The sequence below is a fragment of the Peromyscus maniculatus genome, chromosome 17 (assembly GCF_049852395.1).
Source record: "Peromyscus maniculatus bairdii isolate BWxNUB_F1_BW_parent chromosome 17, HU_Pman_BW_mat_3.1, whole genome shotgun sequence".
Taxonomy (NCBI): Eukaryota; Metazoa; Chordata; class Mammalia; order Rodentia; family Cricetidae; genus Peromyscus; species Peromyscus maniculatus.
In genome coordinates, this window is record NC_134868.1 from 31655208 (window position 1) to 31666075 (window position 10868).

The 10868-nt window shown below is 38.4% G+C and overlaps 1 pseudogene; it reads left to right on the plus strand.

Annotated features, from left to right (window-relative positions):
- The first annotated feature begins 2008 nt into the window (after window positions 1–2008).
- LOC102928762 (U6 snRNA-associated Sm-like protein LSm3 pseudogene) lies at window positions 2009–2309 on the plus strand (annotated as a pseudogene).
- Window positions 2310–10868: the final 8559 nt, after the last annotated feature.

The following is a 10868-nucleotide window of genomic DNA, read 5'->3' on the forward strand; positions in this document are numbered from 1 at the left end:
GTCTGATAATGTTGTTTGGAGCTCAGGACTCTGTGGCTCAGAAACATTGCTTAGAACTCCCTAGAGTCACAACATGACTTGGTAGCAAAGCTTCAATGGAAATATACATTTTCTGATTGTAGCCAAATATTTTTTGACTGAATTGTGGTCATTCTACAACCTCAAGACTAAGGCATTGTTCCGAAGAATCTCAGAACTTGACTGCTGTGACTAATTTAATAATAACAGTGAACTGGCTTTTAACATAGTTGGAATTGACTTTGTGGTCCTGAGTATAAAATCTTAAATGGGGGAGGGGGTTGTTAACATGAACCTATTAGTAAACCATGCTACACTACATACACCCGTGTGAGAGTTAGATGGCCCATTAGCTAGGCTCAAAGAAACCAGACTGATGACCATGAGCTGAAACATCCAAAGCTATGAGCCAAAATCAATTTTCTCAGGAGTCAGTTTCTTGGGTGTTCTGTCACATGGATGGAAATCTGACTAGCAGAATTCATTTTTTGTCCTTCAATAAAGGAAGCCACAGGAAGAGTTCTACTTTCTGTGTCTCTGTGCCTCCTGACTCTCCACTCAAAAAAAAAAGCAGCATATTTTAAGTGACATACTCAGAGATCTGTGCATTCCATTCAATAGCAAATGTGATCTATTATTTAGAACCACTGTCCACAGAGAGTGAATCATTCCAGAGTTCAGTTGCTACAAAAAGACTTAAAGGTGGTCATTACAGCTCACTGTTTTGATCAATAAGGAGACTGAGACTATTTGGTTTCCTCCAAGACCATGAGTTCACATCTTTACTAATAGAGAGAATTCATACTAGTTTTCTAGCCTGCCAGTCCGACTCAACACTTTCACAATGTTGATTAACCAATCAGAGAATTACTAACCCTCCAACATCATGTAAGTGGTCTCCATCTTTAAGACAGTCTACATCAATACAAACAAATAGAATAGCTGCAATACTTTCTCAGAAACAACCAGACCTCTGATGCCCAATGTATATAAAGTATTTTTCATAGGATAGAGTTTTATATAAGCAGTCTGTAAACTTTAGTCAAAAAATATCTAGATTAAATACAAGAATGCATTTCAATATTTCTTATATATCAAACTGTAAATGAAAATTTGTGCAACATAGGAAAAATAGTTCCCATTTCCTCATCTATTTCTATAGGTTATTTTTAATAGTCACTTGAATTTACAGACTCCAATCCTTTCATTTGGGGGTACTCCAAAGTGCTATATGGATAAAATTAAGCTCATAAAATAGAAGAGAAGCAGCATTTATGAGCTGAAAGTTTGCATCTAGCTGAACTCAAATGGTAAGGCCTGCTTTACAGACTCTTTAAAAGCATAATAATATGTAATCACTTTGTCTTTTGGTGTAAATGTTCAAATTTTAAGGCTATATTAACCACTATAAAAATAAGACTAGAGTTTGACATTTATTGATACTTCATAGCACAGTTTCACTTTTGAAATTATGGGATATTCCAAAGTAAGATAGTTGTATTATTCAGTAAACAGGAAGTAAAATAGCAAATGTATAGAAATAGAAAATTACTGTCTACGGAATGGACCAATACATAAGTTACAGCCATCTACACAGAGAATTAACTCACACACTGTCTCCCCCTCCGCCCTCCCCCCCCCCCGTGTGTGTGGTGTGTGTGTGTGTGTGTGTGTGTGTGTGTGTGTGTGTGTGTGTGTGCCTAAACTACTGTTTTGTCAAATATGAATACAAACAAAAATTTTGGGAGGCAAAGATGAAATGAAATAAATGAATATAAAATCTTTAGCATGGTGCCTGTTGAACAGATCAACACATGTTAACAATCACAATAATGATGGGTAGTACTAGCTCTAGCAGTGAGTTTATACAGTAAAAGGAAGAATTTAGGCTAGTAGGTGGTCAGGTCCAGTTGTGGAACTAGCCATTATAACGTATGGTGCCAGAGTGTCTATTCCCACAGGAGATGGGAAAAGGCACAGCATCTGAAACATGGCAGACAACATGAATCAGCAACAAACTATCAATACCATAGGGGAGATCTGGATCTCGCAAGGCTTAGCCTGGATGGACGAAAGTAGATGAAAAACAACTGAGAGCTTCAAGGCAGATTACATGCTTATGATCAGCATTTAAATATGATCCTAGAAGATGCAGAAGAAACTGTGATGACAATAGAGATCGATGAAGAGACATACGAAGAGAAATATAAATTACCAGAATGTACATCCCCGAGCCCTGCATCCAGAGAAATGGTGTTGTTTGGGTCACTCCACTGTGGAGAGTTGGCTGAGACAGAAGATAGATCCTGTGTAGGGGAACAGAGATGGCTAACTTCTTGAGACTTAAAGGACACTCTCAGAGAGAAGTCCATAGGCAATCTAATAGTCAGGAATGACCCAAGGAGCCTGTGGTGGTTTGATAGAAAATGGCCCCCTTCGGTTCACAGGGAGAGGCACTACTAGGTGCTGCAACCTTGTTGGAGGAAATGTGTCACTGGGGATAGGCTTTGAGGTCTCAGAAGCTTAAGCCAGGTCTGGTGTGGCACACAGTTCTCTTCCTGCTGCCTGCAGATCCAGATGTAGAACTCTTAGCTACCTCTCCAACACAATGTCTGCCTGTGTGCTGCCATGCTTCCTGTTATGATGATAATGGACTGAACCTCTGAACTGTAAGCCAGCCCCGATTAAATGTTGTGGTGATATTTTATTTGTGAGCCCCAGTAAAGCTTATCTGAACAACAGAGCAAAAAGCCAGTCACTTTATGAAACATAGAAATCAGGAAACGGTAGCACATTCCTTTAATCCTAACATTCAAAAGAGCCAGGTATGGTGGCATAAGCCTTTAATCCCAGCACTAACCATGGAGGTCTGGAGGTCTATACAGACAGACAGGAAGTGACAGAGCTGGGCAGAGAGAGGAAGTGAGATGGCAGGGACAGAAAAGATATAGGCATGGGTATACAGAAAGTATCTCTCTTTTTGGTTGAGGATCTCCAAGTGGTAAGAACATGGCTGGCTTCTTTCTGCTCTTCTGAATTCTCAGTTTTTACCCCAATATCACTGGGTGTTTTTTTTTTTATTAATAAAACCGTTTAGCAATTTATCTTACAAAATGTTTTCCTTTATAAGAGTTGCTGTGGTCATGACATCTCTTCACAGCAATAGAAGCCTAAGACAGAACCCTTCACCCTCAAAGAAATTGATTTGCAAGCAACTTACAATTTCTCCAGCTACATGTCATGTCCCTTTATCTCCAGCCTCCAGTCAATGTAACCACCATGCTCTATTCAGGAGTTGGCTTGGTGGTTGTTCTTAGTGTTAGTTCCAAGCTATTTTTGTTTTTAACTTAAATTAGATATTACCTTTTAAAAAATAATAAATAGGGGCTGGTTAAGAGTACTGGCTGCTCTTTCAGAGGACCTGGATTCAATTCCCAGCACCCACATGGCCAGTCACAACTGTCTGTTACTCCAGGTCCAGTGTATCCAATGCCCTCACTCAGACATATAAGCAGGCAAAAGACCAATGCATGTCAAATAAAAACAAATAAATTTAAAAATAACAACAATAATAAATAGTAAGTAAAGTAGGCTGTCAAATCTACTGAAATCTTGTGTTTGAATAGGAATCAGAAGTTGTTCAGGGAAAATCGGTAACACCTATAGTTCATCATCACAGACTTGCAAGTTCTCTCCATTAGAAGATAAAAATAACTGTGGCAAAAAAGGTAAGAGAGACCCACAGGCTTTTTCTTTAATCACATCCCACCTTGCTGCTGTAGATGATTACTCGTAATTCTTGACAAATGTGTTTACACTGCATGGTACAATATTCAACTTGATATGGAATTGTGTGTGTTCTAGATTCGATCCCATACTATCTGCTGATGGGGCCACACCACTACCCCTGAGCTGCTGCACATGCTAAAGTAGCCATAATGGACATCAACACACATTCAACAACTACCAGTGGCTAAAAATGGCACTTTTATCCAAGAGTCAAACACCCTTCCTACCCGTAATACCATCTCTACAGGGTATTTTACACAGAGACCATCCAATAATGAGCAGCATTAGCTAAGAGACCTTGAAGTACTAAACACATCAAAATTACCTCTAGTGCCTCGAGTCTCACTAAGTCCACAAAACAAGCAAGTTCTTCTACCTGTGTAGAATTTGCACTTGGTTTTTCTCAAAACCCTCAAATTCCCCAATATTCCATGAATGTTATATAACAGATACTGTGTTTTAGTGGTTTTCGCCGGCTTGTTTCCCTCACATTTGAAAGGTTGTTTAATTTTTTTTTAAGTAAGCTAATTAGTGAGCAAAGTAGCCTTGAATGATTGCAGGTGGCAATCCCATCCTATTACCCTACTAAAAGCTAAGGTGACACCAATTAAATTAAGGGTGACTGATAATTCTTCCTTATTACTTCACCTGCATTCCTAGGTCTACACTTTTTGCTAATGCTCTTGGGGTCAGTTAAAAAATAAAGGGGAACTAAATTCAGCTCATTAATAAAATTGGAAAGTTGAGTTTCCAGGCTCTATATGCTAATTTTTCTCGGCTGCCACTAAGGCAATTTAAATGAGCACAGGTAAGCACATAAACAATGAAAGGAGACTGTTGAGAAATGAACCTGAAAGAGAAAGGAAAAAAAAAAACCCACAGACAAGATAAACAAGATTAGCAGCCCACCAGCCAGGCAGTTCCGCCAATTCCTTCCCATCCCAGTGGTACTTTTAACTTATTAGTGTTGGCTGGTGCAGTTCCCAGGTGACCTGCTGCTCTAAGTGCTTCTTTGTTTGGTAACCAAAGGGAACAGCGCTCTTATTGCCAGTAACCTGATTAAGAATATTCAAAACAAGGGCCATAGCAAGTAATGATCTTTCTGCAGAGGACCTCTGCACTTAGGATTGCGCTCAAGCTTTCAGAAAGAAAAGACATGACCTTTTCAGCCCTGCGCTTCCTGGGCTGTGCCTTGCTACGGGTACAAAGAACACGCCAATAGAATCCTCCTAAGTGGCTCCCAGCAGAAATGAAACAATTCCCACACCAGTCAGGCAACACACTCATTCTGTTTACTCTAAGTAAAGGTGCACTAACAAGTCATCTTTCCAGGTCGGGGGGGGGGGGGGGGGGGGCGGAGGACAGTGCAGGGACCAGGTGCTACCCTACAGCGTTTTCCCAGTAATAGAAACTCATGTTCATTTTCAGCTTATCCCCGACATCAACATTGCAGTTGAATGGTACTCACAAATTTGATTATGATAAAATTTCAAATAATTGTAAAATGCTGGTTGTTAAGAAGGTACGACACATATGAATGTTTACTTTTAGATGCAGATAATGAGTGAAAATATTATTCAAGGTCGATCTCCAACTAAAGGACAGGAGGGAGGGGGGAAGAAGGGAGGGAGGGAAGGAGGGAGGCAGGCCAGGAGGGGAGGAGAGAGGGACTAATAATTCCTTTAGAGCAAAACTTAAAGTGTTATTGATGCTTAATAATGCTGTACAGGTGATTTTTCATGGGGAAATTGACCAGTTTTTTTCTAGTCCACATATTGTGAAAGGACCTTGTTTTCTCTTTCAAAGCAACCTTTCTTTAAAAGGGAAAACTCACCTATTCCCTTGATATCAATACGCACTATATAAGACCTCTAAATAATGCCTCCTCTGGAGAAATCGTTCTATCTTCAAATAAAATAAACCTTCCCTCAAATGTATAGTTCTCTTTGTGTATGTATATCAACTTATTATGGATGTGGTACATGATGCTAAAATGCCTATAAATTACTGTCCAGTAAAAACAAATGGTCTATACCATTTTTTCCTCAAAATTTCATTCACCTTCAATTTGAGTATCACTTAATACCCTTCATGTTTTTCTTTTAATGAAGTACAAGGAAACTCCAGATCATTCATGAAGCCTGTGGTTCTTGTGTTTTTACCTTAAGTTTTTTTCAAGCTGCAATTCAAAAATGGATATACTGTTTATCACCAGTTCAACTCCTTCCCATCTAAGAGCTCATTCTATTCTGCTGCTACCTAGGAATTAGCCCTGACTACAGGGTTCTAAATAAAATTAATTGCCATAAGTTGGTGCAGCTACCTCAAATGAAACAGCAGAAAGAAATGCTATGCATATGGAGCTTGTCTCCTCCTTCATCAAACACTGTAGTCTCCTCATGAAACATCATACATATAACAGATGTAAATGTAGAAAATTCAGAATAGAGGTCTGTGACTATGTACTGTTAAGTTCTAGAGCAATACTGTGATATTACCACAGATGTATAAATATTATCCTTTAGTACTCTTTCTAAAAAGAATTCTTAAAAAAAAAAAAAAAAAAAAAACGGTTTTGGGGAGTTTGGTTTGGTTTTTGGTTTTTCAAGACAGGGTTTCTCTGAGTATCCCTGGCTGTCCTAAAACTCACTTTGTAGACCAGGCTGGCCTCAAACTCAGAAATCCACCTGTCTCTGCCTCCCAAGTGCTGGGATTAAAGGAATGGGCCACCACCACCCAGCTCAAAAAGATTTTTTTTAATACAAATTTTATTTTCTACAAAACTAAAAGAAAATACATAATAAACCAGAGACTCCAAGATACATGCAGAGACCCTGAACAGTAGAAATCAGTAAGTCTCGTGAGAAAAAAAGGATAAAAGGAAATTTCAAAGGTTAAAGAGCACCATATTGTTGATTTGAGAAAACACTAGCAAAGCTGTGCTTCTCTGAGAGAGTCTGAAATGCAAACCTCAAGTTATTTTCTTGCAATTGTGGCTTCAGGACAGACATGTCATCAGAAGCCCTCTTCAGCTCAGTTTGACTTCAGATGGTGTTGCTGTACAAAGAATCCCAAAAAGTAGCCCTACTTGTCAGAGAATCTGTTTCTTTGTTATGGAAAGAGAATCTGGAGTTGTTCCACCTGTATCTTCTCCTCCCCTAGTCCCTATTGAAATTTCCTACAAATTTCTGATTAAAAATAATTCTTACTTTGGTAATAAATATTGACTATGTAAAGATGCCATGAAAAAGAAAACCTATGGAAAATAAAAAAACAAAGCCCAAAATTCAACAGATAAAGAGTACGCAACAATGATCACTAGTAAGGAAAAGATGAAGTGTTTATTCAAGTGTTGAGCTAAGGGGGAAAAAAAAAACTAATGAACCACCTACATCAAAAGTAGAAAACCATGAAGCCTAAATATAACATGGGAAGAAAGTAGTGAAACAGTATGTTAGCCTTCAATTAACAAAACATCTGAAATACTGAAATTAAAACAAGGAAAGGTCTACTGTGGCATACAGTTTGGAGTTTTCAGTCTGGTTTATAGACTCATTTTTTTTTTTCCTACAGTGCAGAGGATGACCTCATGGCAGAAGCAAGTGGTGAAGTTGCTCAACCAGGAAGCAAAGAGAGAAGAGAAGACTAGGGTCCCAACATCCCCCTAAAGACCTTCTCCAAGACGCAGATCCGCTATACCCTGACAATCAAGTCCTTATCATTTGCACTTTGAGGAACACCTGTCTAAATCACAGTAAGCAGTGAGGAATAAGGTGTGTACCAACCCAAAAAAAAATATTTTTTAAAGATAAACTAAAATAATCATGGAAAGGAAAACAAACATGGAAGAAGAGTTGGAGGTGAAGGGAGACAGTAGAAATGAAGGAAAGAGTAAATCGAGTGAAACTGAGAGCAAGTTCAGAATTACATGATGTTAGAATTAAAATGATGACGATGGACGGTAGGAAAGGCGAATACAGCAATATACCCACAAGAGGGGATTGGAGAATCCTGGAAGAATAAAATGAAAGTCCTAGAGCCACATGATCACCTGAAGCATGGACCAAGAGACATTTGCCAACACAAAATTAGATTACTATAAAGAGAAACACAAAGAACGTCCCTGAAAATTTTACAGAAACATTAAGAAAAAAAAAAAAAAAAAAAAACCTTCTAGAAACATGAAAAGAAAAACTGCTTTACACTGCCCTGATAAAGAGTCAAATTGAGGAGGCAGAGGACCAACATAAATGTAACTGGCTGAGCCAATAGTTTTATTAGCAACATTCACTGCTAAAATACAACAGAGAAATGTCTCTAAAACATCTACAACAGTAAATGGATGCATTCATCAAGTATTGTGTAATAGTATCATATAGAACATAAACCCTGGGCTGGAAGTAGAAATCAACAGTAGACTATGTGCTCGGATACATGAGAGCCTAAGTTCAGATCATGGCACCCCAGGAAACAAATAATTAAATACAAAATTTAAATATACCATGCTATCATGAAAACTAGTCACAAAAAAACACATGTTGAAAACTCATAAATACACGAAATCTAACATGAGAACAATGAGAGGCATATTATTATATCAACGTAACAATTACTTTATCAATAAATACATAGGTGGAGAGAGAATGTTTTAAAACACTACTGAAGGACACAGAAAGGAATTTGATCAGACATCCATAACAAAGGAACTTGTCAAGTTGTCCTCTATCCCCCTTGCCCAGCATCCCTGTGATTATCCCCTCCCCCATGGTGTGCCCGTGAAATAACCGCTTACTTGGTGTGAATTCGAAAATGTAAACATTTAAAGTCTCTGGAAATTTGACCTAGAGGCAGACAGCAAATCAATAAGTGTTTGTTCAAGAAAATCTCCTAAATGTCAATAAAAACAGCAGGAGTCTGTGATAGGTAGACTAAAACCAGATTCTAGTCTATCATTCCACAAGGTGTTGCAGGACACTTACTGCATCAGTAACCACAAGATGGGAGGCCCTCTTTACCCTGACCCCAGCCAAAAGACTGGTGTCACCACTGATGAAGTAGCATATCTCAGGCCATGACCCAGGCCTCTAAGGAAGGGAGATTAAGACAGTATAACAAATTCTCGGGAAAGATAGGATAGTGTAGCAGGAATCTTAAAGGGTCATATTAATAAAAACAAACCAGGAGCTGGGTATTGGGGTGAATGCTGGAAGATCAGAGAAGCAGAACAAGCCACAGCCAACCTCACCTTGCCAATTCCTCAGCTGATCCTGTTTCCTCAGACTGGATGCCTCTGAGTCCTCATCCAGAATGAATCTCAGCTGAACTGCTGCTCGAAGCCTAAAAGCTTAACCAGGCCAAAAGCTTCTAGTTCCTGGTTTTCATGCCTTATATACCTTTCTGCTTTCTGACATCACTTTCTGGGATTAAAGGCATGAGTCACCATGCCTGGCTGTTTCCAGTGTGGCCTTACAGATGGATCTCTGCCTCCCAAGTGATAGGATTAAAGGCGTGAGTGCCACCATTTTCTGGTCTCTATGTCTGTCTAGTGGCTGTTCTATTCTCTGACCCCAGATAAGTTTATTAGGGTGCACAATATTTTGGGGAACACAACACCACCACAGGATAATTCACTGGTTTGTGTTTAAACCATTGGGTAGATATAATTTTTTAATCAGATTAATCTCCCATTGCATATTCCAGAATAAATTCAAAATACAACAAAAATTCAAATATTATAAATAAAAGAAATACCAGAAAAGGAACAAAAAATAACAAGGAAGAAAACTTGGAAGTAAATAAAACCTTTCAAAGTACTTCTGAGAATTCAGAATCCATGAAATATTAACACTTTTATGGTACAGAAAGAAACAAAGATAGCTCTGTCTGTTCAAAAGATAATAAGCAAAGCCAAGAGACAGGGTTCAAGCACTTCAGAAGCTGAAGCAGGAGGACTGTAATGAGTTAAAAAACCAGTTAAATTGTATGATACTGTGCCAAAATCAAAGAAGAATAAGGAAATGAAAAGAAAAATACATCATAAATGGAGGGAAATGTTTCTAATAATATGGCAGAAAGAAGATAAATTCACTACTATAGGAAGTTCCTAGAAATCAGTAAGCAAAAGAAAATTAGCATTAGTAGTAATAATAGAAGTTTCTCAAGATATAAGCAGATAATTCTTAGAAAGTTTCAAGGGATTTTTTTTAATAGATGTCAATCTCAAGTATCATATTAGTGGTTTCTCTTGCGGCCAAATACTACACAAGAAGCAACTTAGGGAAGAGGATTTATTTTGGTTGATAACTTGAAAGGATAAAAATCAGTCATGGTGGTGAAGACATGGTGGGTGACCAGTTCATCCATGGCAGCAGACCTCTAGGCTACTTTTTCACACCTCATTGTAGAGTAGAGCAGAGAAAAACCCATGGAGCAGACCAGGCTACAAACCTCTAGACCAGACCCCACCTAGAGACCCACTTGCTCCACCTAGACCCACATCCCAAAGGTTCCGTGTCCCCAGTACAGCACCTCAAGTGAGGGACCAAGTTTACAAAACATATGAGTCTGTGGGGAAACTTACATCTAAACCACACTACTTGTACTAGGAGAAAAGCAAACTAAATTACCTTGACATATCACTTTTAAGTGAGCATGCAGAATATAAAACATTGCTCCACCTATGTGGAGGAAAATTGGTATTACCAGGCCTACCAATATCTGTAAACTTTAAACACAGAAAATTCTACTTTTGGGTTTATAGAATAGGTGTTGAGTATCACAAAATAATATGTGCATGAATGTACTCATTGAAGCAGTATTAGCCAAGAAATTAAAATAATTTTAATTTTTGTAAGATTGGGCTGGTTAATTATAGTCCATTCAATGGAATATAGTCATTAAAGTTTGTACGAATTCTACATACTGACTGATGATGATTCTATATCCTAACATTCTCTGTGGGACAGTGATAAAAGAAGAGCCAAGATTTAGAATGTAGCATGTTTAAAACAAGATGGTTCACAGTTCCCACCGAACCTGATGACCCGAGTTTGATCCCTAGG